This window comes from Hyla sarda, chromosome 2, assembly GCF_029499605.1.
Source record: "Hyla sarda isolate aHylSar1 chromosome 2, aHylSar1.hap1, whole genome shotgun sequence".
Classification (NCBI taxonomy): domain Eukaryota; kingdom Metazoa; phylum Chordata; class Amphibia; order Anura; family Hylidae; genus Hyla; species Hyla sarda.
In genome coordinates this window covers 310,217,406-310,245,206 of record NC_079190.1, presented here as the reverse complement: position 1 = coordinate 310,245,206, position 27,801 = coordinate 310,217,406, and the positions used below count along the sequence as shown (strand labels likewise).

General features: G+C 48.9%; 1 protein-coding gene across 1 annotated transcript in view; it reads left to right on the top strand.

The window, feature by feature from the left end:
- Window positions 1–27,801, top strand: part of SCUBE3 (signal peptide, CUB domain and EGF like domain containing 3) — a 1,482,089-nt gene that overhangs the window by 240,937 nt on the left and 1,213,351 nt on the right. Inside the window, exon 3 of the mRNA XM_056557668.1 lies at window positions 19,989–20,143. The gene's annotated coding sequence lies outside the window, so the exon portion shown is untranslated. The remainder of the gene's footprint in view (window positions 1–19,988; window positions 20,144–27,801) is intronic.

Genomic DNA, 27,801 nt, shown 5'->3' with positions numbered 1-27,801 from the left:
GGGGATGTAACTCTGCATATACCTATGGGAAAGAGGGGTTACCTGGCTACCTACCTACCTGCCCTTTCACTGTGCAGGACACCAAGGAGGGCATAATTACAGTTTGTGGGCCTATAGATGGAAAGATTGTGTAGAGGAGGACACTGATTATATGCAGAGTCTGACATGTTTTTCCTGCAGATGTTAAGAGATCCAAATGGCAGTCTTATCCGGATGGAGAAGAAAAGGAAAGAGGACGCCGCTGATCAGAAAAGACCTAATTGTGAGTCCCAAAATGTAACTCTAATCACTTATATGGTGTACACATCCTGTGTACAGCTGATATCTACCCCATATGGTCCTGTATATCACTTATATTGTATACAGATCCTTTATAATATATTGGTCTGTGTATAGTGGTTTTATTCAGTACAGTATAGCGGTATTATCCAGTTATTGTGTGGTGGTATATATTTACTCCTTGTATACCAGTATTATTGATCATGGAAATTTACCCACGTTAAAGTGTTTCTTACATATATAAATGTTAATTTATTGTGTGTGGGATTTGGGTGGAATAGGAGCGTGGCAGAAGATCGACGAGCTGCAGAGCCTAGCAGGGGCCCTTGCTGTCCGGGGGCCGCGAGTGTTGTCAGTCCGCCCCTGGGCGGAGGGGAGGGAGGGGGTGTAATTAAGTGTGTGTGGGGGGGGAGGGGATGGGGCCAAACAAAGGGTCCGCCCTGGGTGCCAAATGCTGTAGGTACACCCTTGCATACAGGAGAAGGCGTCTCCTCTGTGTGAGCCACATCTGCAGCTACACAGAGGAGACGTGACCTCCGCCCCCACGCAGCACGCAGTACAGCCGCCGATGACGTCGCTCATCCGGCGCCTGTATTGTGCAGGGATAAGACGCGGACCCTGCTGCTGAGGAGATCGCTGCGTGGGATATCAGGTGAGCATCCTTTTTTTTTTTTTTTAACCCTGCCTATACCTATAGGGGGGTGCTCTGCATATACTTATAGGGAAGGGGGGGAGAGGGGGGTGCTCTGCATATACTGTACCTATAGGGAAGGGGGGGGGAGAGGGGGGTGCTCTGCATATACTGTACCTATAGGAAAGGGGGGATGCTCTGCATATACTGTACCTATAGGGAAGGGGGGGAGAGGGTGGTCTCTGCATATACTGTGCCTATAGGGAAGGGGGAGAGGGGGGCTCTGCATATACTGTACCTATAGGGAAGGGGGGAAAGGGGGTGCTCTGCATATACCTATAGGGAAGGGGGGAGGGGGTGCTCTGCATATACCTATAGAGAAGGGGGTGCTCTGCATATACCTATGGGGAAGGGAGGGAGAGGGGGCTGTGCTCTGCATATACCTATAGGGAAGGGGGGAGAGGGGGCTTTTCATATACCTATAGGGAAGGGAGGGAGAGGGGGGGGGGGTGCTCTGCATATACCTATGGGAAAGGGAGGGAGAGGGGGGTGTAGCTCTGCATATACCTATGGGGAAGGGGGGTGTAGCTCTGCATATACCTATGGGGAAGAGGGGGGGTGTAGCTCTGCATATACCTATGGTTAAGACGGGGGAGGTGTAGCTCTGCACATACCTATGGGAAAGAGGGGGGGGTGTAACTCTGCATATACCTATGGGAAAGAGGGGGGGAGTGTAACTCTGCATATACCTATGGGAAAGAGGGGGGGTGTAGCTCTGCATATATCTATGGGAAAGAGGGGGATGTAACTCTGCATATACCTATGGGAAAGAGGGGGGGGGGGGGTGTAGTGTAGCTCTGCATATACCTATGGGAAAGAGGGGGGGGGATGTAACTCTGCATATAGAGGGGGTTACCTGGCTACCTACCTACCTGCCCTTTTACTGTGCAGGACACCAAGGAGGGCATTATTACAGTTTGTGGGCCTATAGATGGAAAGATTGTGTAGAGGAGGGCACTGAATATATGCAGAGTCTGACATGTTTTTCTTGCAGATGTTAAGAGATCCACATGGCGGTCTTATCCGGACGGAGAAGAAAAGCAAAGAGGACGCCGCTGATCAGAAAAGACCCAAAATGTAACTGTAATCACTTATATGGTGTACACATCATGTGTACAGCTGATATCTACCGCCATATGATCCTGTATATCACTTATATTGTATACAGATCCTTTATAGTATACTGGTCTGTGTATAGTGGTTTTATTGAGTACAGTATGGAGGTATTATGTGTGGTGGTATATATTTACTCCTTGTATACCAGTATTATTGGTCATGGAAATTTACCTACGTTAAAGTGTTTCTTACATATATAAATTTAAATTTATTGTGTGTGGGATTTGGGTGGAATAGGAGCATGGCAGAAGATTGACGAGCTGCAGAGCCTAGCAGGGGCCCTTGCCTTTTTTGTGGCCCGGGGGCCCCGAGTGTTGTCCGTCCGCCCCTGGGGGGAGGGGAGGGAGGGGGTGTAATTAAGGTGTGTGTGGGGGGGGGGGGGGGTGCCAAACAAAGGTCCGCCCCGGGTGCCAAATGCTCTAGGTACGCCCCTGGTGCTACCTATGAGAAAATTTGAAATTCCCAGACCCAGGCCCAGCAGCGCCATCAGTAAACCATATATTGCCTGAATGACACAGCCTGGAGTTGGCTGATGCATTGAAATGTCTGATTTTTTAATTCAAAATTTAAATCAAACTTTGAGTGTCCTGGACCCCAGCGTGTGGGTTCGAAGGACCAAATCCAACAAGCCCCCACAGGGCTCATGTGGCCGTGAGATGTAGGCGCAAAGTCTCCATTGCCCTGACTGGGCTTTTTTTTTTTTTTTTTTTTTTGCATTTGTTTAAGAAGAAGCACATATCCAAGAGTCCAGAAGACTCTATAATGCAGGATAGTGGACCACAAAAAGACAAAAAAGTGTTTTCTGAAATAATGAAGCAGAGATCATCCATCTCTGTATTATTTTTGACAATTTTAATTAAAGAATCGCACACAACAAGCGTTCAATGGTGTAATGGTTATTATTCTTGAAAACTCAAGTTTATTACTGAGAAAATTATCATAAAATTTGAAAAAAATGTACCCAAGAGGGTTTAATAACCCCATACATTGCACCATAAATGTTGAAATTTTAATTAAGCATGTATGTATCTATTTCACAAATCATAAAATTAAAGGCCCAAGCCTAGAAGCATCATGAAGGCAAGTAGATCCTGAAAGACACAGGAGCAGTCAGGAGTAGGCATCAGCAGTACCCAAGAGTCTTTCATAACCCCTTATATTGCACGATCAATCGCGAGATCGAGCAATAACAGGTGTGTGATGCCCTCAGATGTCCGGGGCTGCACGCGCGCTACACTGAATGGACCAGCGTGTGTCTATCCTTCACCGACAAGTGCGGGTAACCTGCTCAACCCCGTTCGTGATAGGGATCGGGGATTGCAATTATTTGCCATGAAAGAAGAATTCCAACTAAGTGCGGGTCATAAGCTCGGGTTCATTAAGTCCCTGGCCTTTGTACACACTGCCTGTCTCTACTACCGATTGGATGGTTTGGTGAGGTGCTCGGATTGGCCCTGGCGGGGTAGGCGACGGCCCTGGCAGAGCACCAAGAATTTAAAGATCATTGTTGAAATTAGCATTAAGCATGTATTAGCTACAGCTAAACTTCCAAAAATTAAAGGCCCAAGGCCAGAAGCATCAGTGAGGCAAGTAGTTCCTGAAAGACACAGGATGAGCCAGGAGCAGGCATTCGCAGTACCCAAGAGGGTTTCATAACCCCTTACATTTGAAGATCAATGTTGAAATTTGCATTAAGCATGTATTTAGCTACTGCTAAACATCCAAAAATTAAAGGGCCAAGGCCAGAAGCATCTGTGAGGCAAGTAGTTCCTGAAAGACACAGGATGAGCCAGGAGCAGGCATTCGCAGTACCCAAGAGGGTTTCATAACCCCTTACATTTGAAGATCAATGTTGAAATTTGCATTAAGCATGTATTTAGCTACTGCTAAACATCCAAAAATTAAAGGGCCAAGGCCCGAAGCATCAGTGAGGCAAGTAGTTCCTGAAAAACACAGGATGAGCCAGGAGCAGGCATTCGCAGTACCCAAGAGGGTTTCATAACCCCTTACATTTAAAGATCAATGTTGAAATTTGCATTAAGCATGTATTTAGCTACTGCTAAACATCCAAAAATTAAAGGGCCAAGGCCCGAAGTATCTGTGAGGCAAGTAGTTCCTGAAAGACACTGGATGAGCCAGGAGCAGGCAATCGCAGTACCAAAGAGGGTTTCATAACCCTAATTGATAACCCAAGAGGATTACATAACCATAATTGGGAAGTGTTGGTGTAGCAGCATGGTCAATCTACTCTGAGGCATCTGGCATTGGTGGGTAGAAATCCTGGCTGATCCATCCCTGATTCATCTTGGCAAACGTCAGTCTCTCCACATTTTTAGTGGACAGACGAGTTCACCTTTGGGTGACTATGGCCCCGGTCGCACTAAACACCCACTCTGATGGCACACTACTGGCCGGGCAGGACAGCTTTTCCAGGGCAAACTCTGCTAGTTGCGGCCATAAATCAAGTTTGGCTGCCCAGAAGTCCAGCGGATCTTCACTGTTTGTTGGCATGGCCATGTCAAGGTATGCCACCACCTGCTGGTTCAGGTCCTGCTCCATGTCTACCTGCTGCTGATGAGTTGCTTCACTATGCGGGTGAAGAAAGCTACCCATCAGAGACTGTAGACTCAGGCTGCTGCTGATTGAAATGGTACTGCTCCTGCCACCCCTCCCCTCCCCAGCAGCCATGGCAGTGGAAGGTGAGCGCAGAGGGCCCCCCTGAGTCAGACCTGCGAGTGGATGGACCATGTGGCCGATAGGCATCGGCCAACTGACTACGTAGGATCTCTCTGTAGTAGGTCAGTTTGCCCTCCCTCTCAGTGGGTGTAAAAAAAGTCCCCCATTCTGGGATGGTAGCGAGGGTCCAATAAGGTGGAGATTCAGAAGTCATCCCACTGATGAATTTTGACAATTCGGGGGTCATTACGCAAGCACCTGAGCATGCATCGTGCCATTTGCGCCAGTGACTCGGAGGGACTACCTGCCTCCATCTCCACTGCATACTGCCACGGTGTGTCTGGGTCCTCTGTCTCGCCTTCCTCATAACCCTCCAGCTCCTCTGGCTGCTCCTCCTCTCCTGTCCGATGACTAGAAACACCGGCCATCTCATCCAACCTAAACTGTACTTCGCTCTGCCCCTCATCCTCCTCCTCCAGTTCAGCCCCCACTGGGCTCATGTAGTCTTGAGATGTAGGCGCAACGTCTCTATTGCCGTGACCAGCCATCGTTTCAATCATTTGTTGTAGGAAATGTAGGAGTGGAATTACGTCGTTCATGGTGTAATCCAGGCGACTTAAAAATAATGTGGCTTCCTCAAAGGGCCTCAGCAAACGGCAGGTGTCACATATGAGCTGCCACTGGTTCACATTGAAGTTACACAGGGGAGTAGTCCTATCCTCTTGGATCATCAAGAAATCGGTGATGGCTTTTCTTTGTTCGTATAGTCTGTCCAACATATGGAGGGTGGAATTCCAACGTGTGGCAACGTCACAAATAAGACTATGTTGTGGGATACCGTTCTGACACTGCAGCTCAAGGAAGGTGTGCTTGGCGGTGTACGAGTGGCTGAAATGCATGCACAGTTTCCTTGCCATTTTCTGGATGTTTTACAAATGGGGTGAAGACTTGAGGAAGTGCTTGACAACCAGATTCAACACGTGTGCCATGCAGGGCGCATGTTTCACACTTCCTTGTCGCAGAGCGGACACAATGTTCTTCCCGTTGTCGGTCACCCATTTCCAGATTTCGTGGAGTAAGCCATACTCGGATTTCTTTACGAATTAATTTTAGCAGTTCCTCCCCTGTGTGACTCTGTTCTCCAAGGCAAACCATGTGAAGAACAGCTTGACACTGCAGTGCCCTACACATATGGTACGATTAAGGTCCACCGAGATTTGGACGTGCAGTGGAGGCCGATGACGCGGTGGAGGATGAGGAGGGGGCATCGCACACTGTAACAGGACCAACTGCCTGAGAGTGAGAGCGTGGAGGAGGAAGCGGTGTGATCTGTCCAAGTTGCTTTTGTGGCTGTGCAGGAACCACATTTACCCAGTGGGCCATAAAAGACAAGTATTGTCCCTGCCCGTAGTTACAGTTCCACATGTCGGCGCTGCCGTGCACTTTTGAACACACCGACTTGAAAAGGGAGGGACTTCAGCACCAGCAACTTGGACAGGAGCACATTCAACTTCTGCGCGAGTGGGCGCATACTGTTGTCTCTTGGACATGGCTTCGCCTATGAATTGTTGGCGGAATGGCTGACTAAAAGCAAGAGAAGCAGGAGCATCTGGAGCGACAGAAGGAGGGTTTGACACACAGCTCCCTTCGGCTGAAGTGGTGGAGCCTTGGCTGGATGAAGGAGGGAGCGGATGGCCACTGGGTTATGCAGCAGGCTGGACCACTACATCGGAGCCACGGTTCTCCCAGGCCGCTTTATGGTGGCGAAGCATGTGTTGACTCAGGGCCGTAGTGCCGACATTGGGACCCTGGCCACGTTTCACCTTCTGCCGACAGATCTTGCATGTGGCTACGTGAACCTCCTCCGGATGCCTGATGAATAACTTCCACACCGCCGAGTAGCTCATTTTCCCTCCTACAGTCCGCACTAATTGACTGCTACTGGCGCCTTCTCCAGGAACCCCTGTTCCACTACCTCCCGGAAAGGTAGGCTGCCGTGAAGCAGGTGGTCTCCCGGGTACATTTGGCTCCTGAATTTCCACTCCTGCCACCACGTTGACTGCCAACCGTGCTACCGCCTTGCTGCCTCAAGGGCAACCTGCAACTCTCTTCTCCTGATGATGACGAAGCCCCTTCTGCACCCGGCTCCCTATTGCGATCGGCTTCATCATCAACAGGTGTGTGCACATCACCGATGTCCTCCTCAGTGTCTGCTTCAGGACCCTGAACCCTTGCAACACCGCCTCCCATGTCACTCTCCGCATCACTACTTGGCTGCCTAGCGGAGCAAGCGGTGCATGTCTCCTCCCCTTCTTGGCTGGGCAGTAGCTGCTGGCTGTCCTCTATTAGATCATCCTTAGTGAATAGTGAAGCTGAACCCATAGCATACGATACTTCTCTAGGAGAGGGAACAGCATAGGACAAAGGCAATGGGAGGACAGGGACTGCTCTTGGGCCATGCCAACTGAGGGTTGTAAAATCAAAAACGAATGACCAGGGAGTCAGGAGTTTGTCTGGCGCAGAGAGGAACCATCAGGCAGCCAAGTAAAATCAATGGATTTATTAGATGCAACGCGTTTCGCTGCGCATGCGCAGCCAAATGCGTTGCATCTAATAAATCCATTGATTTTACTTGGCTGCCTGATGGTTCCTCTCTGCGCCAGACAAACTCCTGACTCCCTGGTCATTCGTTTTTGATTTTACTCTCACCCAGGAGGGCTGCAGTGGACCTTCTTCCATATCTCTTCTGTTCTTAACCTTGTTGTGTGTGGGCGCACAACCAACTTCGGTAAGCGGCTTGGGCATCACCGTCCCCTACCCCCACCTGCAAGATCTACTGATCCCGCACATGAGGCGCCTTCCTTTCTTTCTCTAGATTTCACTTACATCAACTGAGGGTTGTGTCTGAGGAACCCACCGACTGTTGATGGGGGGTGTCAGATGTCACTTGTGATGATGTGGATGAGCGTGTTAACCAAATCGACGACGGCAGATGGGTTGCTGGTCGAGACACGACCGCTGGCTGATAACGGGAGCTCAGGCCTCTCGCTGCGACTCCTGCTGCCACTCGCCCCTAGTCTGCTGCCAACTCTGCCTGAAGTATTTAGGTCTCTGCCACTCCTCTGTGCACGTCCTGGCACTTCTCTGCCTGACATACTTAGTGCGTATATGAGGGTATTACAATACGCTACACCACAGCAGCAGGTGATTACTTATGGCTGTCCTTTCACAGTATGTAGGCCCTTGACAGATTAACAGGTACAAGATGGTACACAACAGCAGCAGGTGATTACTTATGGCTGTCCTTTCACAGTATGTAGGCCCTTGACAGATTAACAGGTACAAGATGGTACAATACTTGGATGTACGTATGCGGTATGCACTGATGAGGGCAGTAATATGCGCAACTATAAGCAGAAAAACCTCTGTTTTTTGTAAAACACCAGCCGGTGAATACTATTGTTTGGCAGTATGTAGCCCCTTGACAGATTAACAGGTACAAAATGGTACAATACTTGGATGTACGTATGTGGTGTGCACTGATGAGGGCAATAATATGCACAACTATATGCAGAAAAAATAAGCATTTTTTAAAAACACCAGCAGGTGATTACTTTTGCCAGGAGTCAGGACTTTCCCTGTATCTAGACTTGTTACAGATACGGAATAGTAGACTGCTTTGATGTAGGCATGTGTTATGCATGTATAAGGGCAGACAAACATACTACAGTCCGCTGAAAAATAACGTATTTGTGAACAGCAGCAGGACCCAACAGTGGAGCACCACAAATTTTTTTTTTTTTAAAATACAGGGATTAAACCCTCAATTGCACTCGGTCACACAATTCTGAGCAGCAGAGGATTTGTGGAGCAAAAAAAAACAAAAAAAAAACACTGAATTGCGCTGAAAAATGAGAAGATAAGATGGTTGATAAAGTTCAGGCAGCTTGTTGATCTGTATGAGGCAGCTGACAGCTATCTGCCCCTCTCTGCTGCAATGTTCAATAACGTGAATAGGAGGTTTAGCTATCAATGATCCTTCTCAGTGAGAACAGCAAAGCACTCTGCACTCCTGTCTTTACCCAATGCTGATGCGACTAGCAGTTGCAGTGGTACGCAGTGGCGTTGCTATGGCTGGTGTCACCCGGTGCGATAGAAAATGGTGTCACCCCATACCTACCCCCTCCCCCCAGTAAGTTTTTACCCTGTTGTGACAGGCGCCACTGATGTAGAGCAGTGTGAAAAATTCCAGTATAATAATCAAATATACCAATTGCCAAAGAATGGGAAAGCTCTAAAAAAGGTTTCACCAATTAAAACTACAGCTCCCAGTATGACCTAAGCAGTGGTGAGGTTATGCTGGGAGCAGGCCCGGTGCTGTCATAAGCCAAACCATGTGTCCGCTTGAGGGCGCATGGACTCGCAGCTGATGGGGGCGGAAAAATGAAGACTTTCTTTTTTATACTAAGACCCCCACCTGTGCGCCCCGCCGCCGCACAGCAGAGGTCACTGCCACCACTCCACCCTCTCTGGTTTTATTGCTGCGGCCCACCGAGATTCCCCTGCGGCACCACTGTCACTTCAGGCTGCCCTGAGGAGGTGGGGGGGGGGGTTTCCAGTGTGTCGGTCCCATACCTGTCACACACTTTGCAGTTGCAGTCCGGCCCTGCAGTTGCACAGTGAGTGACACTTGCAGCTCAATATAGTCTGGAGGTGCATTACTTACTTCTATGCTGCACCTCCAGACATCTTGCTGTATCAGGTCAGAGGGGAGGGGCGGAAGCAGCACAGCAGCCTGAGAGGTCAAAGGCTATCAAGCATGGAGGCTGCCTGTGCCATTCCTCCCGTGCCCTCCTCCTCTTCATCACCTCTGAATGCTCTGATGCTCTCCCCCTGGCTGCAGACCTCCTTCATAGCTGTCCTTGAATGAAGGGAGTGAAGGTTAGTGTATTACAGTGGTCTCCAAACTATGTACCTCCTGCTGTTATAGACTACACCACTTAGCATGCCCAGAAAGCCTTTGGCTTTCCAGGCATGCTGGAAGTTATAGTTTTGCAACAGCAGGAGGTTCATAGTTTGGAGACCACATGTGCCAGAGGCACCCCCATCATCAAGGAGGTTGATCCTGCTGATGGATGATGGGGGTGCTACTCACAGGAGGATGATTCTGCTGATGGATGATGGGGGTGCAGCACCCCCATCATTCATCAGTAGCGCCCCCATCATACATAATGAGGATCATCCTCCTGGCAATGGCACCCCCCAGAGCCTCTCAGCACCCCCTTTCTCCCTGTTACATTAAAACATTCAATCAGTGTTTCCCAACCAGGGTGCTTCCAGCTGTTGCAAAACTACAACTCCCAGCATGCCCGGACAGCCAAAGGCTGTCTGGGCATGCTGGGACTAATAGTTTTGCAACAGCTGGAGGCACCCTGGTTGGGAAACACATTAAATACACAGTTTTGCAGAGAGGTCTCACCAGTCTCTTGTCTTCACTTTCTCCTCTCCCCGGGCGGCTCCAGGTCCAGGAATGTCCGGGGGTTGGGGAGGAACTTATCACCCATGCAGACGCGGAGCACATGAGGCAGGGACACGTCGGGGGAGGGAGCAGACGTGCGCACGGCACTTCTCTTCCCAGAAAGCATTGCAGGTCTTAAAGAGGCAGCTTCCTGGGGCTGGGGGATAGGATTGTGTCGGGGGCTGAAACTGCAGTGCGACAGCCTGCAGGACATGAAAGAAGCCTCTGACGGTTTGCAGATGTGGTGGGGTGGGTGCGTGGTGTCACCCCTCCAGGCTGGTGTCACCTGGTGCGCTCCGCACCCCCTGAACCCGGGTCGCAACGCCACTGGTGGTACGCTGTGGTATAAGCTATTCACACACACGCAGTCCCGTTCTCTTTATCTCTGAGTGCATAGACGAAATGAAGAGAGGCAAGATGGCTGCCGATTATATAGGGCTGTGACCTCACAGGGGTCAGTGAATACTGATAGGCTGCATCTCACATGTGATTCAGGGTCATCCCACCTACCTTCATTCCCGCCGATGTTTCCCGCCCTCCCATAATCCCCTGCCCCATGTACTCACATGTGGATCCGCCATTTTAGGTCTCCAATAGCCTGGAATGCTGTAAAATTAAGTTTAATGAAGCGATTTGCACGATCGAATAGCGGGGATATTCGCATTCGTCGCAAATCAAATATTTCATGAAATTCATAACGAATTTGGGTTCGTCAGCTTCGATTCGCTCATCTTTAATGCTGCCCTTAGCATGTGAAAAAACACCTGATCAATTCTCTCGCACAGCCCATTCCCTTGAGGGTGATTTGCAGTGGTCCTGAGCTTCCGACAATCATGAAACTGACAGAGTTCTTGGAACAGTTGAGCTTCAAACGCAGTCCCCTGCTCAGTTAGGACCGATTCAGGACACCCAAGGGGTTGGATCCACTGGCTGTAGAAGACCTGGGCAGCTGTCCTGGCTGTAAGATCCTTGACGGGCACAACAACTACCCACTTGGAGTTATGATCCACCATAGTCAAGGCATAGGTGTATCCCGATCGGGTTGGGGCTAAATTCACGTGATCCAGGGCAACCAGTTGATTAGGCCTCTCAGTATGAATGGGATGCAACGGAGCTCTTGTGTCCTTGTGAGAATTCTTGGTGACATTACAGATTCGGCACACCACTTCTCGATATCTCCACGCATCCCTACCCAGTAGAACCTTCTTCGGATAGTGGCCTCCGTCTTGTGGACCCCAAAGTGGTCGTGAGAAGCATTGAGAACCATTGCGGCATCCCTTCGCGGGACCAAGATCTGATCTCCAGACACTGGTTCCAAGGAATTTCAACATAGCAGCCCTTTGTGGAGGAACAGACGATTCCTTTGCCGCCACAACCGCTTCAATTCCAAGTCCCCTTGCGGAGCCTAGTCAGCACTCTCTTTTGCAGTAAGTAGTCCAAGAGGTCTCCCATGACCCTACTCTCGTCTTGCAGAGTCCTCCAAGTGTACAAGTCTTCGGGTACATTAGGAGGCCCAGGGTAATCACCTTCTTGAGGGGTTAGAGTGTTCTGGCTCACGAACCTCTGATATAAAGGCAGCATCTCCACATCTTCCCATACATCCTCCATGGGGGGCTCCTCACCAGGGGCCATACGGGAGAGCACATCTGCATTAACATTACTCTTTCCACTGCGGTATTTGATATTGAAATCATAGTTGGCCAATCAGGAAGCCCAGCGTTGCTCAATGACCCCCAACTTAGTAGTGTTCAGATGCGCCAATGGATTGTTGTCGGTGTAGACTGTGAAGGGCGTAGCGGCCAAATAGTCCTTGAATTTCTCGGTGACCGCCCAGACCAGCGCAAGGAGTTTGAGTTTAAAAGAACTGTAGTTAGCATCATTCTTCTCCACTCCCTGAAGATGTCGGCTAGCATAGGCTATGACTCTCTCCTGCGACAGAATAGCCCCCAAGCCTTCAAAGCTGGCATCAGTGTATAACCGGAACGGCTGTAGTCGGGGTAGGCTAGGATAGGAGGCTCAGGAAGGAGATGCTTCAGAGCCCGAAAAGCCACTTCTTGGTCTTCACCCCACTGTATAGGGAGTCTCCCATTGTAGTTCTCCTTGGCAATTCCCTGTAACAGTGTAGTTAGAGGCCCGGCAATCTGGGCGAAATGAGGGATGAACCATCTGTAATAACCGGCAAACCCCAGGAAACTTTGAACTGCACGTACAATTCTGGGCATAAGCTACTCTTTTACGGCACTCACTTTATCAGGATCGGGTTGGACACCTTCAGCACTGACGACATGCCCCAGATAGTGGACCTTGGGCTTCAGCAAGTGGAACTTGGAGGGCTTTACTTTCAGGCCAGGCTGGATCAGAACCTGGAAGACATCTCTGAAATGTTCAAGATGCTCTTGATACGTACGTAGAGAAGGACACTCTGAAAATTCAAGTGCCCAAGGCATCTCTCCAACAGCCGCTGAAAGGTAGCTGGGGCGTTGCAGAGCCCAAGGGGCATACCGTTGAACTCGAAGAGCCCCATCGGGGTCGCAAATGCCTTCTTGATCCTCCTCGGCCATAGGGACTTGCCAGTACCCACTCGTCAGGTCCAGTGTAGAAAAGTAAGCCGCGTATCCCAGAGTGGTGAGGGACTCTTCTATCGTAGGAACAGGGTATGCATCCCTATGGGTGATGTCATTCAACTTCCTGTAGTCCACACAGAATCGGATAGTTCCATCATTTTTCTTAACAAGGACTAAAGGAGCGGCCCAAGGACTTTGGCTTTCTCGGATGACATCAGCTTCCTTCATTTCCTGCAGCATTTTCTTTACAGTCTGGTACATTGCAGGGGCAACCGGACGGTGACTCTCCTTGATGGGGGGACTATCTCCAGTTAGAATCCGATGCTGGATCATCTGGGTCCTGCCAAAGTCGATGGGGTGTTTGCTGAAGGCTTCTTGAAACTGTTTAGCTACCTGAATGACTCCTCCAACCTGGTCCAGGGGGGTTTCGTCGTCTCCTATCTGAAACTGAGTCCACCAGGGGTCCTTCCGGTCCTTGTCGGGCCCTGGGGCAGTCTGAGCAGTCCACTGTCTGGCCACTTGAGGTTTAGACATCACATCTCTGTAGTCCAGATGATGCAGCTGAGCAACAGGGGTATAGTTGGCCAATCTTGTGACAACTGGAGAGAGGTTGACCACTCGAACCGGAACTCTCCCATTCCGCACTGTGACAAGGCTTCTTGCGGCACGTACCAAAGGGTGGTCTTCCAATGGCATTTGTTCCATAAGTGCCTGGTAGTCTTGATTCTTCACCCTTTGGTCGGGCTCGACACCAGATAATAGTTTCTGTCTGTGGCTACAGCGTGACGGCCTGCATGTCTTGAATTCTCACCCTGCAGATTTCTCTGTGAGGATTGACAAACTTTCGTTAAGCTTGGAGTGTCCTGAAGGTGGTGCGCGGCTCTCCGGCCAGAAGGTGACATGTAGGGAATGGAAGCTTGTAACAAGATAACTATGTAATCAAAACAGTGTCTCATTATGTTCATTCCCAGAATAAACTCAGCTGCATGATCATCAACAACACTAGTAATAATAACACCTTGCCCCCTAAGAACATAATTCCCCACTTGCACTGTGGGCTCCCAGTAGCCATGCTTGGGTACTGGTTTCCTATTCCCCGCCATTACACGAAAATCTACGTCATGAGGCTCACACAACATTTCAGGACCCCAATGCTTATAAAACACCCCTCGAGGAATAGTGGACACCTGGGACCCAGTGTCAATTAAAGCTTGCAATTTAACCTATTCTACTACTATTTGTACATAGGGGCAAGGGGCAACATACATAGAGAGTCCTGTTTTGGTGCTGGTTGATTACTTCTGTAATTACTCCTGGGGTGGGGTCCTCGGGGGCCGTACAGGGGGCCGTACAGGGGGATTATTAAGCGGCCTGGTGGGACGAGGGGCAGTCTCTTTAGAGGACGGGGAACTAGTTCTCCCCACTATTTCTTTCACAGCTTTAGTTAACCGGTCGATGTCTTGTTGGACATGTTGCTAGTCATTAGCCCAGGGACTAGAGGGAGGTGACACAGCAGTCGGCTGGGGTGCAGTTATGGCTGGGGCCGAGGCCCCCAATGGTTCAGTAGAAAGGGGGCTATTTTCTTCAGCCTCTGTGCTGGATACAATTACATTAATGGCCAGTCTCTTGAAGGTGGGAAAAGCCATATCGGGGTTTTGAGCTGCCAGCATCCTGAGTTGGGCCTTATCCCACTTATTATGGGCCCCGTCTATGAACCTGTCCATCAACACCCGGTTACCCTGATTGGGCGTGATGCCGTCTAGCTTTTGTACCGCTTCTAATGCATTCTGCAGGGCCACAGCATAGGCCCGAAGAGTCTCACCTGGTTTCTGTCATCTCTCATACAATCTTAAACATACCTCAGAGGGGGAGTGAGACTCGAACACTTGATAGAGCCCCTCAAAAATCTTCTCCACTGTCGCCTTGTCAGTCGATGGCCATGTGCGTACTTCCTCCATGGCAGGTCCCTGCAACTGTCCAGTAAGTAACTGCACCTGTAGATGTGGGGGGGCGGGGGTGGGGGGAGAAAGCATAAAAAGCGAAGAGGCTGAATATCTTCTCTTTGAAGTCCCTCAGCGTAAAAGGATCCCCACTATAATGTGGGAGAACAGGGTTCCCCAAAAAGACAGGAGTAGCCACAGGTGCCCTGGAGGTCAGAGCAGCATCTGCCCTGCTGGCTGTACTGGTTCCCCTGAGGAAACCACTGGAGCATCACCATCTTGTTGACTAGGGGGTGCAGGTGACGCTGGGACAGGCACCGGAGCAGGGTCCGGTGGTGGAGAAGGTCCCGGAAGTGATACCGCCACTGTTGAATCCGACATCTTGGCAAAGGGGATTGTCCCTTTAAATGCAGCTCGGGAATGTCGGTCCCTTTCAGAGACTTAGCTCTTCTCTGATCTGGAACATGAGTGCGTAAATCTCGAACATGAGAGGGTTGATCTGGAAATTGAGTGCGCTGACCTGCAACTTGAGTGCGATGATCGGGAGTTGAATATCGTGCAACCAGGACTTTAATTTAGCGGTCTGGTGCTTCAGGACTTTACACCGAGCCGGTTCTTTAACCTTTTTAATCTTCAGCCCGGCTCCACATTTTTTTTCCGCACCCGCTAGATCTGTGTGCAAAGTAAAGCCCTCCAAAATGGCCGCTGCGGCTCCGGAGACTTCGGTGGGCTGAGTTTCAGGATTGCGCTGTGCCCTTAACCCCTTGCTGTGCCCTTAACCCCTTGCGTATTGCGGCTCCGCAGTATTTTTTGCCTCCCCCTTACTTTTCTTGCGCACTTTCTGCACACGGCACTGTCCTGTATTTTAGCAGGAGATTCACAATAAATTAATAAAGTCTCTCACCTAGGGGGGAGTACACTTTACTTGGTGGCAACAGCTGGAGGCACACACCCGTATCCTGTTCGTAAGACACCAAAAAGATATGTGGTAGCTTGGGGGGGTGGTGGGTATGGGGAGTGTAGCTGTGCTGGTATTAAAGGGTGCTTGTTAACCCTTGCTATTCGTGATGCCAGGGCAATTCCGGTCCCCACCGTGCTGGGATCGGACCGGGATGCCTGCTGAAATCATTCAGCAGGCATCCCGTGCAAATGCCCGTGGGGGGGGGGGGGGGAGTGGTCATTAGATCGCCGCAAATCGCATGTGAATTCACACATGCGATTTGTGGCGATTCCGGTGATGCGGGTCACGTGTGGGATACACCCCCAATCACCCACCGTATCTATGGGGAGGTGGCGATTTCGTCACCCCCCAGGAGCGCTGCTATTGGCTGGAGGATAGTCCAGCCAATAGCAGCCGGCAGGGGAGGGGTTAACAGCATCTTCCCGCAGCTCAGTCAGCGGTCAGAGCTGCAGGAGGAAGCCAGGGACCCCCCTCTGCCGAGTTCAGAGCCCCCTTAGAAGACAAGAAGCCCCCATAGAGCAGGGACAGAATAAAACCCAGGGAAAGGTAGGAGTAAAAAGTAAAAAAAAAAACACTTTCCCCCCTGACCCCCTAATAGGTCCTCAAGTGTCTGCTGCAATTTTTCAGCGTGACCCGGGCCCTATTTGCCCTCCCATTTTTTGGGGGGCTGCAGCATTTCCCCCCCTCCCCCCATATTTTTTATCACACACTGTTATATAATACAGTCACACCAAACACACACTACATACTCCCCTGTGTCCCCCACACACAACCCCACCACCACCACCACTGTGAAAAAAGGCGCTGCCTCCGACTCTGAATCTGCCAGTGAAGACGAGGAAGATACAACATTCCTGTGTTTTTCCTCGCCCTCCTCATCATCTAGTACTGATGATGAGCCCCCCAGAAGGTGGCGGAGACGCCGCCAGGAGAGGCCACGCACCCCCCCCCCCATGATAGTGGCCGGCACTAGTACGAGCTACAGTCTCTTATCAGCTCGTAGTAGGAGTCCGACCCCCCAGTCGCTATTACCGGAGCTCCCTTCCGATGAACCTGTCTGGAGACCCCCAGAGGCTTATCAGCCACGGATTTCGGAGTTTATTGGAGACTCCGGAATCTGAATTGACACGGCTGGATTCACTGAAATTGACTATTTCAGTTATATTTTCAGTGACAGCTTGGTCAATCACATGGTGGAGCAGACGAATCTGTACGCCCAGCAATTCATCGACCACCACCCTGATTCATTTTTGGCCAGGTCCAAAGAATGGTACGCCATTGATGCAGAAGAAATGAGGACATTTTGGGGCCTCGTGCTGCATATGGGCCTGGTCAAAAAGTCAAGTGTCAGACAGTACTGGAGCGGGGACATCCTAAACCAGACCCCGCTTTACAGTATGGTCATGACATGGAAGCGGTTTGAGGCCATTTGGAAATGCCTGCATTATGCAGATAATGGGGCATGTCCACCCCGAAGTGATCCTGCCTATGACCGGCTTTACAAAGTGAGGTGGTTAACGATAACTCTTATCAGTTTTAAGGGGAGACTCATATTCCGCCAGTATATTCCCTCGAAGCGGGCGCGGTATGGTGTGAAGCTCTATAAACTTTGTGAGAGTACCTCCAGATACACTTACAAGTTTAGAGTATATGAGGGACGAAATTCCTGTATTGAACCCCCAGATTGTTTCCCCACTCTGGGCGTTAGCTGTAAAATAGTTTGGGACCTTGTGCATCCATTGCTGGATAAGGGTTACCATGTGTACATGGACAACTTTTATACCAGCATCCCTCTGTTCACATTTCTTGCCGCCAGATCCACGTCCGCTTGTGGGACTGTGTGGAAAAACCAGAGAGGCCTCCCTCTAAATTTAGTTAAGACACCTATGCCCAAGGGTGAGTCCCGTGCCCTTACCCATGAAAACCTGTTGCTGGTCAAGTATAAGAGGGATGTCTTTATGCTGACCACAATTCATGGTAACGGCAGCTCACCTGTCCCTATGCGAGGTACCACATCACCGGTCCTCAAGCCCGATTGTATTCTGGACTACAATCGGTATATGGGGGGAGTTGAAATTTCTGATCAAGTCCTCAAGCCATACATGGCCATGCGGAAAACACGGATATGGTACCAAAATGTTGCGGTCTACATGGTACAGGATGCTATGTGCAACTCTTTTGTACTGTACCAGTACGCTGGCAACACAGGGACATACCTTCAGTTCCAAGAAGAAGTCCTAAAGGCCCTGATCTTTGCCGACCGGGAAAGAGCAGGCTGAACTTTCCAAGGAACTGGAAATATAGGTACTAGTATCGTCCCAGGCCAACACTAGGTGAAGTCCCCCACACTGGAAAGAAGGGACGAACCCAGAAAAGATGCAGAGTGTGTTACAAGAGGGTGATTCGGAAGGACTTCATCACTCAATGTGACACTTGCCCCGATCATCCAGGCCTCTGCATTAAGGATTGCTTCAGGGACTATCACATTTCCATGGAGTACTACATTTTCCCTCTTCATTTAAATTTTCCATAATTTGACCACAATGTACCAAGTCCAGAGTACATTCCAAGTTTTAACCCCATAAAACCACTAAATTGCCCAAAAAAAATGTTTCATAAAAAAAACTGATACGACCTCTGGGGGTAGTTTTTCAAAAAATTGGGTCACTGAGTCACTATCATCGGGGACTTTTTTTTGTTGCCTCAAATGCGAAGCGCTCTCTCTCCACCTGAGCGGGGTGCGCATTTGAGGCAACAGGTTAGGGATGGCCACACACATCACATTCCCAGAATGATGATTCAGAGCATAGGGTTTGGGGTGGGCATAATTTTTTGTTTTGGCTATACTCTGAGTCATCATTCTGGGAACATAAACTTTTTTTTATGATTTTACGTCCCACTATAATCCATTTTAGTTATTTAGTGTACCCCAGTTATTTACCCCATGTAATGCCCCTTGAGAGAGGTCCCACAGTTCTGGCTCCATAGGAGAAATGCAGAAGCTCAAGACACTGACTGCGCTCCTGCACATCAGAGACCAGTGTGCACCCTCAGAGCTCCTAACGTCCAGACATGAGGCATGTCCTTACTCCAAAAAAATGTACTTACAAATTTACAGTGACATTTTCTCCTTTTACCACTTGTGAAAATGAAAAATTTGAGGTAACCCCAGCATTTTAGTGTATGAAAATCTATACATACATAATCTGTATGAAATTTTCTTTTCACATCCCACATAATGAACATTTACCAAACACTTGTGGGGCGTTAAGGCTCACTGTACCCCTTGTTACGTGCTTTGAGGGGTGTAGTCTCCAAAATAGTATGCCATGTGATTTTTTTTCTGTTCTGGCACCATAGGGGCTTCCTAAATGCGACATACCCCCCCCCCCCCCCATTTCAGCAAAACAAGCAAATGTGACTCCTTCTCTTCTGAGCATTGTAGTGCGCCCGCAGTGCACTTGACGTCCACATATGGGGTGGTTCCATTCTACACCTGTGGGGTGTTAAGGCTCACTGTACCCCTTGTAACGTTCCTTGAGGAGTGTAGTTTCCAAAATAGTATATGCCATGTGGTTCTTTTTTTTTGCTGTCCTGGCACCATTGGGGCTTCCTAAATCTACATGTTGTCCGCTCTCTCCAGGAAGGAGAAAAACTTTTATCTCAATGGAACATTGCACCAACCTACCCCTCCACTGGACCCAAACCATCGAGGACCCCTGATAAAGTGAAGGACTGGGCCCTAGCTTGAATTCCTCAAGTCCAGACGGTGTTTTCCTCATTATCTTCAGTGTGGGCTCCTTGCTATGGCCAGAGTGCACGGTTTCACAGTGGACTCTGACCCCTACTGTCTATGGGATGGTACTTGCTTCGGCAAACCGTCCTTTCTTGTACTGTTTTGTTGTTTTGTTTTAATAAATTTTTTGTATTTTGGTGTCTCCGACCTGCTTAGTCTATTTGAAGTACTCAGTGCTTATTTGGCAAACGCACGCTGGCTGGGAGGTGCGTCTTGCCACCCTAATAACCTTTACAAGCTATTATACATTGAAATTTTGTTAATGCGACTAATATGGCTATAACTATTGTTAGTCTAAACGTGAACGGGCTCAATGCTCCTCACATGGAAAGAAGCCCAACATTTAAAGTGCAACATACTATGTGTACAGGAATCACATCTGTTAGCTATGGATGCTCACTGTATCCATCATCCTTCCTATACTTACCTTTTTCATTCTCATTTCAGCACCAAGGCGAGGGGTGTCTTCATTGCAGTTAAGAACTCTGTAGCATTCACGGTGAAAGAATCTATTGCTGACGACCAGGAGAGGAATGTGAAACTTTGTTGCACCATCAATGCCGTACAGTACACTATTGTTTCTTTGTATGCGCCAAACAAAGGTTAGACGTGCTTTATGCAGCGCTTAATGAAAAAAATTAATAACACAGCCTGGGGTTCCCTCATAATGTGCGGTGATGCTACACTAGACTCTACTTCCTCTTCCCGCTTCCACTCTGCCTCTCTAGCTCCCTTTCTCTCTACATCCGACTTATATGACATTTGGCATATTCACCATGCCTCAGAAAAAACGTATACTTTTTTGTCTGGGGTCCACAACACGTACTCCCGTATAGACCTATTCCTGATTGATAGATCACTCCTCAACACAGCACTCCATTCAGATATACAAACGATAACATGGTCAGACCATGCTGCAGTAGCTTTAAAACTACGTGATCATATTTCCTCTCCCCCTTCCTATGCTTGGCGCAAAAACCCCTATCTATGGACTCATCCGATTTATGGCCCTTGCCTACAGAAAGATATAAAGGATCTCAACTGTGATATTACACTTCCAGAGGTTTTGGGGGTTATTAACTCCTTGCCTGCCGGTAAGGCTCCAGGCCCGGATGGCTTCGCGTCATCTTATTTTAAATCCTTTTGAGAATTACTGGGACCACACATAGTGGAACTTTGTCGAACTGCTACTCGCACAGGCAAATTTCCCACAGAAAAGCTGCAGGCAGTTATTACCACCTTACCAAAACCAGGAAAGGAGCCTGACAGGCCCCAGAACTTCCAGCCGATCTCACTCTTAAATCATGATACTAAAATATTTGCAAAGCTCTTAGCTTGTCGCCTCTCTAAAATATTACCGTCCCTAGTACACAGAGATCAATCAGGATTTGTTGCTGGCCGATAGGGTTCAGACAACACACGTCGTCTCCTAAATATATTTTATCACCTTGAGCACTCCTCTATCCCAGTGGTTATAATTGCACTAGACGCAGAAAAGGCGTTTGACTGTCTTCGATGGTCGTTCGCATTTTCGGTGTTCTCACACATGGGTTTTTCGGGGAACATTTTATCTGCCCTCACCTCATTATACTCCACTCCAACGGCTAGAGTATTAGCTAATGGTGTTCTTTCTGAGCCCTTTCCCATTACCAACGGTTCCCGTCAGGGATGTCCCCTCTCGCCATTAATATATGTCCTTTCTATGGAACCTTTAGCACAAGCCTGTCCCCTCACTGTAACGATATATAAATATTGCTGTACTGCACCTGACTTCTACTACTACCCGTTCACTATTCTCATTGCTTAGCCACTACTTAATTAATGATAACTTTTATACCAGCATCCCTCTGTTCACATTTCTTGCCGCCAGATCCACGTCCGCTTGTGGGACTGTGTGGAAAAACCAGAGAGGCCTCCCTCTAAATTTAGTTAAGACACCTATGCCCAAGGGTGAGTCCCGTGCCCTTACCCATGAAAACCTGTTGCTGGTCAAGTATAAGAGGGATGTCTTTATGCTGACCACAATTCATGGTAACGGCAGCTCACCTGTCCCTATGCGAGGTACCACATCACCGGTCCTCAAGCCCGATTGTATTCTGGACTACAATCGGTATATGGGGGGAGTTGAAATTTCTGATCAAGTCCTCAAGCCATACATGGCCATACATGGCCACACTGAGTATAAGTCTAAATCTACCCTTATCTTTTCCCAAGGTACACAATAGACTTCTTTCCTCTACACGCTTAATATGACCAGAAATTGATTGGTGACACTACGGTTTGTTTGTTTGTTTGTTTGTTATATTGTTTTATTTTGTACAAGTTGTATAACAGAACTAACTATAACTCTTCCTGTCATTGCTCCCATGATATGATTTCATGCATTGTTGGAACATCAGTGGATGTGCTCTGCTTGTATAATTTTAAAATCTTTAATAAAAACTATTTACAATAAAAAAAAAAAAGAAAAGAAAGAGCACCTGTCACCAAACTAAACTTTTAATAGTTCCTTAACACACTTTGCTTTTTACTTGCTGTTAAAATTCTCAACCTTTGTTCTTGTTTCTCTTGTTGCTTTAGGAGGGTCTCTAACTATGTCCTTGTATTGCACTGCTGGAGATATTCCTGGATCGGTCGTAGCCTTATGTAATGTATATCAGGAGGTGGCCCCTTCCTTTCTTGCTAGCCTACTGCGCTTTATGTTCTATTACCTATGTGCAGAGTAATTTCACATAATGTGAGGGGCTTTAACTCCCCCTCTAAAAGAAAGATGGCTTTCCTAGCTTACACCCGACTTAGGCCTGACATCATTTGTATACAAGAATCATACTTTACTATGTCCAGCTACCCTAACTTTTTCCATAAATCCTATATGAGGGGGTATAGAGCGTCCTTTACTAGCAAGTGCAGGGGAGTTGATATTTTTTTTACGCAACTCCCTTCCACTCGAGGTTTCAGACGCTAAGTGCGATCCGGAGGGTTGCTACCTGATTATTTTAGGCTAATTGTATGGGAAGACTGTGTGTCTTATGAATACCTATGTGCCCACTGATAATCCTATTTTATTCTTTAGAGACATGTGCACCGCTCTTGACTCCCAGACGTACGAGACCTTGATCAGGGTTGGAGACTTTAATTTCATATTTAATGGCAAGTTGGACCGATCCAATACGGTTCAGTTTCGTAGGTCGGGGACTCAACAGCGCCTGCTCTCTAACCTGTTCACTACGCACTCCCTAGTAGATACTTGGAGGGAACATAACGGTACCAATAGAGGATACACATATTATTCCCCGGTTCAGTGTCACTATACGAGAATTCACTGGATATTGGTCAATGCTGCCACGGTACTCCAGCTACTTTACTCCCGACATGTCCCCATGTCGTGGTCAGACCACGATGTGGTGTTGTCGGTCTTTAACTTCATGTCCCCCCTCACGCTGCCTTATCGGTGGAGACTAAATGAATCGCTATTGACTATGCCACGCATTAAGATCCAACTTGAAACTATCACTTCTTATTTCACTCTGAACAGCTCTCCTCAATCATCCCCTCAGTGGACGTGGCTGGCTCATAAGGCCTATGTGCAAGGTCGCTTGATCTCCGTGGCAACGGGGTTGAAAGGGTACCTCTCATCAAATAAACTTTTGATATATTTTAGATTAATGAATGTTGAATAACTTTCCAATAGCATGTTAATGAAAAATATGCTTCTTTCTATTGTATTTTTCCAGATCAGTCCTGTCAGCAAGCATTTCTGGCTCATGCTGGAGTCCTAAACACTCAGAGCTGCCAGGCTGCTTTGTTCACAGCCAAACAGGCTGTGAACAAAGCAGGCTGGCAGCTCTGAGTGTTCTCCTTTGTGAACAAAGCAGACTGGCAGCTCGTAGTGTTTAGGACTCCAGCATGAGTCTGAAATGCTTGCTGCCAGGACTGGTAGGGAGACCCCTAGTGGTCATTTCTTCAAAGTGGAAAATTAAATAGAAAGAAGCATATTTTTTAATAACATGCAATCGTGAAGTTATTCAGCATACATTAATCTATAATATATCAAAAGTTTTTTTGATGAGAGGTACCCTTTAAGCGTGACAGGACGAGAGTTCAAGTGGCCTTGGAAGCCAAACTGTCCAGGTTAGTTTTTGCCCACCAGCAGGACCCTACCCCCTATCTCTACAAATCTATTGCGGAGACCAGGTTACAGCTGGATGCCCTACTCTCCATGAAGGTGGAAAAAGCTTTCAGATGGACTGGAGCGACCTATTAGAGACTGGCGAATAAGCCTGATAGACTGTTATCTGCTATGCTCAAAAAACGTCTTCGTTCAATCGAGTCCATAGCGTACAATTGAAGCCTGGTCTCCGCACTTCCCACCCCGACCATATCTATGAAACTTTCTCCGCCTTCTAAACTCACCTTTATTCGGCCCCTCCTCTTCTCAACTCTTTCTCCGCTTCTTTACATGCCTTTTTGTCTCCCCTTCTTTACATGCCTTTTTGTCTCCACTAACCAACTCACTAACTAATCCAATCGCTTATAGCGATGGGCGGTGTGTACAAAGGGCAGGGACTTAATAAATGCCAGCTTATGACCCTCACTTACTGGTAATTCCTTGTTTTAAGATTAAATAATTGCAATCACAGATCCCTATCATGAACTGGTTTCAGCGTGCAACACGCACCTGTCCTTGAAAGATAGAGAGACGCTAATCCGTTCAGTGGAGCGCTAGTGCGGCCCAGGACATCTGAGGCCATAACACACCTGTTATTGCTTGATCTCGCAATTGATCGGGAAAGGTAAGGGGTTATTAAAGCCTCTTGGGTACTGCTGAGGCCTACTCCTGACGGCTCCTGGTGCAATGTATGGGGTAATTAAACACTCTTGGGTAGTGTTATTGTTAAATTTACTGGTAATTTTATCAGTAATAAAACTGAATTTTGCAGAATGTTAACCGTTACACAACGGAACACTTGTCGCGTGTGATTTTTTAATAAAAAAATAAAAAAAATAGATGGAGAGGGATTAACTCTGCTTAATCATTTTTGGCGAATAGAATCCTTTTGCCATCTGATTTTTTGGAGCCAGATGCACTTACATACATGTAATCATTTTTTTAACCAAATTTCAAACATTGTGTGGTTTATTACTTTTGAGAAGAATGTCTTTGGGTCACCATCCTGCATTATAGAGTGTTTTTAAAAAAAAAAGGTATTTTGTCCGACAATTTCGATAACATTTTGCGTTTTATTGGGGTGGATTGTGAAGCCCGGGTGACGGGTGTGTAGTGTGTATTCGTGCATCAGTCTACTCCAGTCTGTGTCTGTTGGGCAATATATGGGTTACTGATGCAGCAGAGGTGGGGCCTTGGTCTTGGAATTTCAATTATTAAAAAAAATTTGAACATATTGTGTGGTTTATTATATTATAGAAGATTGTCTTTGGGTGGTCCACCGTCCTGCATTATAGAGTCTTCTTAGCAAAAAGGTATTTTGTGGGGGCGTGGCCTAGACGCTGAGCCGAACGGACGCATGCTGAACTAGCTTCGCTCTGAACCGTGTTGTTTAGCATCCTGTCTTCATCCTGGACCTCAGAACTTTGCCTCAGAGACTTCGGAACCGCAGTGGATCGGTGGGGTCCATCATGCCAGCTAATAAGAGCGGTGTGACGGCAGCCGCGAAGTTGCAGGGTTTCGCGCGCGGCCAAGACCAAGATGGCGCCGGGCCTTCTTCCTCCGCTCCTGCTGAGCCGGTCGCTGACTCCTGTCCGGAGACTCCCTCTACACTGGCCGCTGCCCCGGGGGAGATAACCCTAAGTGAGGTGTCTGCGCAACTTCTGGCTGCCATTACCATGTGCAAAACTTCCCTGACGAGTATGCTGGAGGAGGTGAAGATTGATATTTGCCTAATCAGGCAGGACCTGCACAACCTCCGAGACAGGGTGAGACAGGCTGAAGCTCGTATCTCCTCAGTCGAGGACTCGGTGGCGCCCTTACCTGCAGCGATTTCAGACCTTGAGCGCACTGCGTCACAATGGAAAGAGAAGGCAGACGATCTGGAGAACCGGCTGCGGAGGAACAAACTCCGGATTGTTGGCCTGCCGGAGCACTCTGAGGGACAGGACCCCGGCTCCTTCGTTGAAAAATGGCTGCGTGAGCTGTTGCCTGATGCCCCGTTCACTACCACCTTCGCGGTGGAGAGGGCACACCGGGTCCCGACTCGCCCCCTCCCGCCAGGGGCCCTGCCGAGGCCGCTTCTAGCCAGAATGCCTAACTGCAATGACCGGGACATCGCCTTACGACTGCTCCGTTGCCTGCCAGAGCTCACCTTCAATGGATCTCCGGTGTCGATATTCCCTGACTTCTCCCAGGACCTGCAGAAGAAGCGTGCCACCTTCCAAGCGGTGAAGCGGAAGCTGAGGGACATGGCGATACCTTATTCTATGGTGTACCCAGCCCGACTGAGGGTCGTGGACGGTGAGAGGGCCATCTTCTTCATTACCCCGCAGGAGGCTGACGAGTGGGCCTCAAGGAGGCGCAAAGTGAGGCGCTGAGGTCCTGAACGCCATCTGGGCCCGGCTGAGCCCTGCTGTTTGGAGCTCCCGGACTGCCGGTGAACTGTGAGTACTGCTGTCTACAGTGACTTCGCTTCTGGGTCCCCTGGTGTGCCCCTGTACCCATCTCCCGGTCCCCTCATGGCCTACTCCCCCTTGAGCATATACACTCTGGGATGCACCCAACTGCCACCTTCACCAGTGGACTTTCACTCTCCGTACCTGCATACCCCACCTGGATTCCCCACCCGACCTTGCTGTCCTACCCCCCCCCCCCCCCATGGACTGCCCCTCAGTAACTGTATGCTCCCTCTCATGCCGGACCCATGCAGACCCCTTCCTCATGCTGCCCTGTGCCCAACGGACCCTGCATCCTCCCTGTACCGTTTATCCCTTTCCCCTATGCTGGACTTCCCCGCAGGGGACCTGGTACTACACTGGTGAATGTTGCCATACACCCGTGACTGCAGCAGTTCTGATGACCCGCTACCACTCTGCTGATGGGACTTGAAGCCCGGTTGATACCTCAGGACTGCATGTTACTCTGAACTGCTCATACTCGCTACACTGTGCGGCATATTGCCCGGATTATAGCCCACCCGTATTTCCCCTTGTTTATGTACCCTAGTTAATTGATGGTGCTGCTGTTTGTCCCTGATGGCAGATTGTGAGGTCTCGCTTCCCTGCGACCTTGATTAACACGGTTCCCCCCGTATTATACATCTTCTCTGGGCCTTAGGCCATTGGCCTTATGCATGTTGCATCTGTTTATGACCCTCTTGTTTTGTCTTCGTCTAGTGTTTTGTGTCTGTTTCGTTTTGTGTACGTCCCGGTCGGGCTGCCTGCCCTTTTTCCCTCTTCCCTGCGCTCCTTCTCTGTGGTTTCCCTGCTCTTCCACTCCCTTCTGTCACCCCCCTACCTGCCCCCTCTTCTACTTTCACGTCGGGTACTCGTTTTACCCCTGTTCCTCTTCTCTCACCATTCCTTTCATTTCAGCTTCACTCTCTCCACATGGCGAATGTTAGGTATCTTTCGTGGAATGTGAGGGGTCTTGGCTGTCCTCGTAAGCGATCTCTGGTGTATGCCACTATACGTAAGTACCAACCAACTGTGGTTTGTTTGCAGGAGACGCACTTAATTGCCCCTAACACTCGGTGGTTGTCTAGGCCCTGGGTGCAATGGACGCTACACTCTTGCCACACCTCACATTCCAGGGGAGTCTCTTTTATGATACACAAATCCCTGAGGTGGGAGGCGAGGCACACTCGGGTTGACTCTGAGGGCAGTTATGTGTTCATTTTTTCACTTATTGACAATTCCCCCTATGTCCTCTTGGGTATTTATGTCCCTCCTCCTGGTGCCCTGGAGGTTCTCCACCAAGCTGCAGTTTTCGCTGCCTCTTTTCCAGGGGCTAGAGTTCTCTGCATGGGTGACTTCAATAATGTGTTGGACCCAGCTTTGGATAGGAGAGGGGTTGGCATTGTTCCTTCCTATTCCCCGACTCCGCTAAGCGCCCTGGTTCAGGAACTAGGTTGGAGGGACACCTTTCGGCATTTACATCCCCATGCCCGTGTATATTCTTGTCAGGCCGCTAGCGGCAACTCCCTTTCGCGCATAGATATGGTGTTGGGTAACCCACTTGTACTCCCTATGGTCCAGGCTGTGGCGTATGTTACTAGGGGGTCTCCGATCACTCCCCTCTCCTACTGACCCT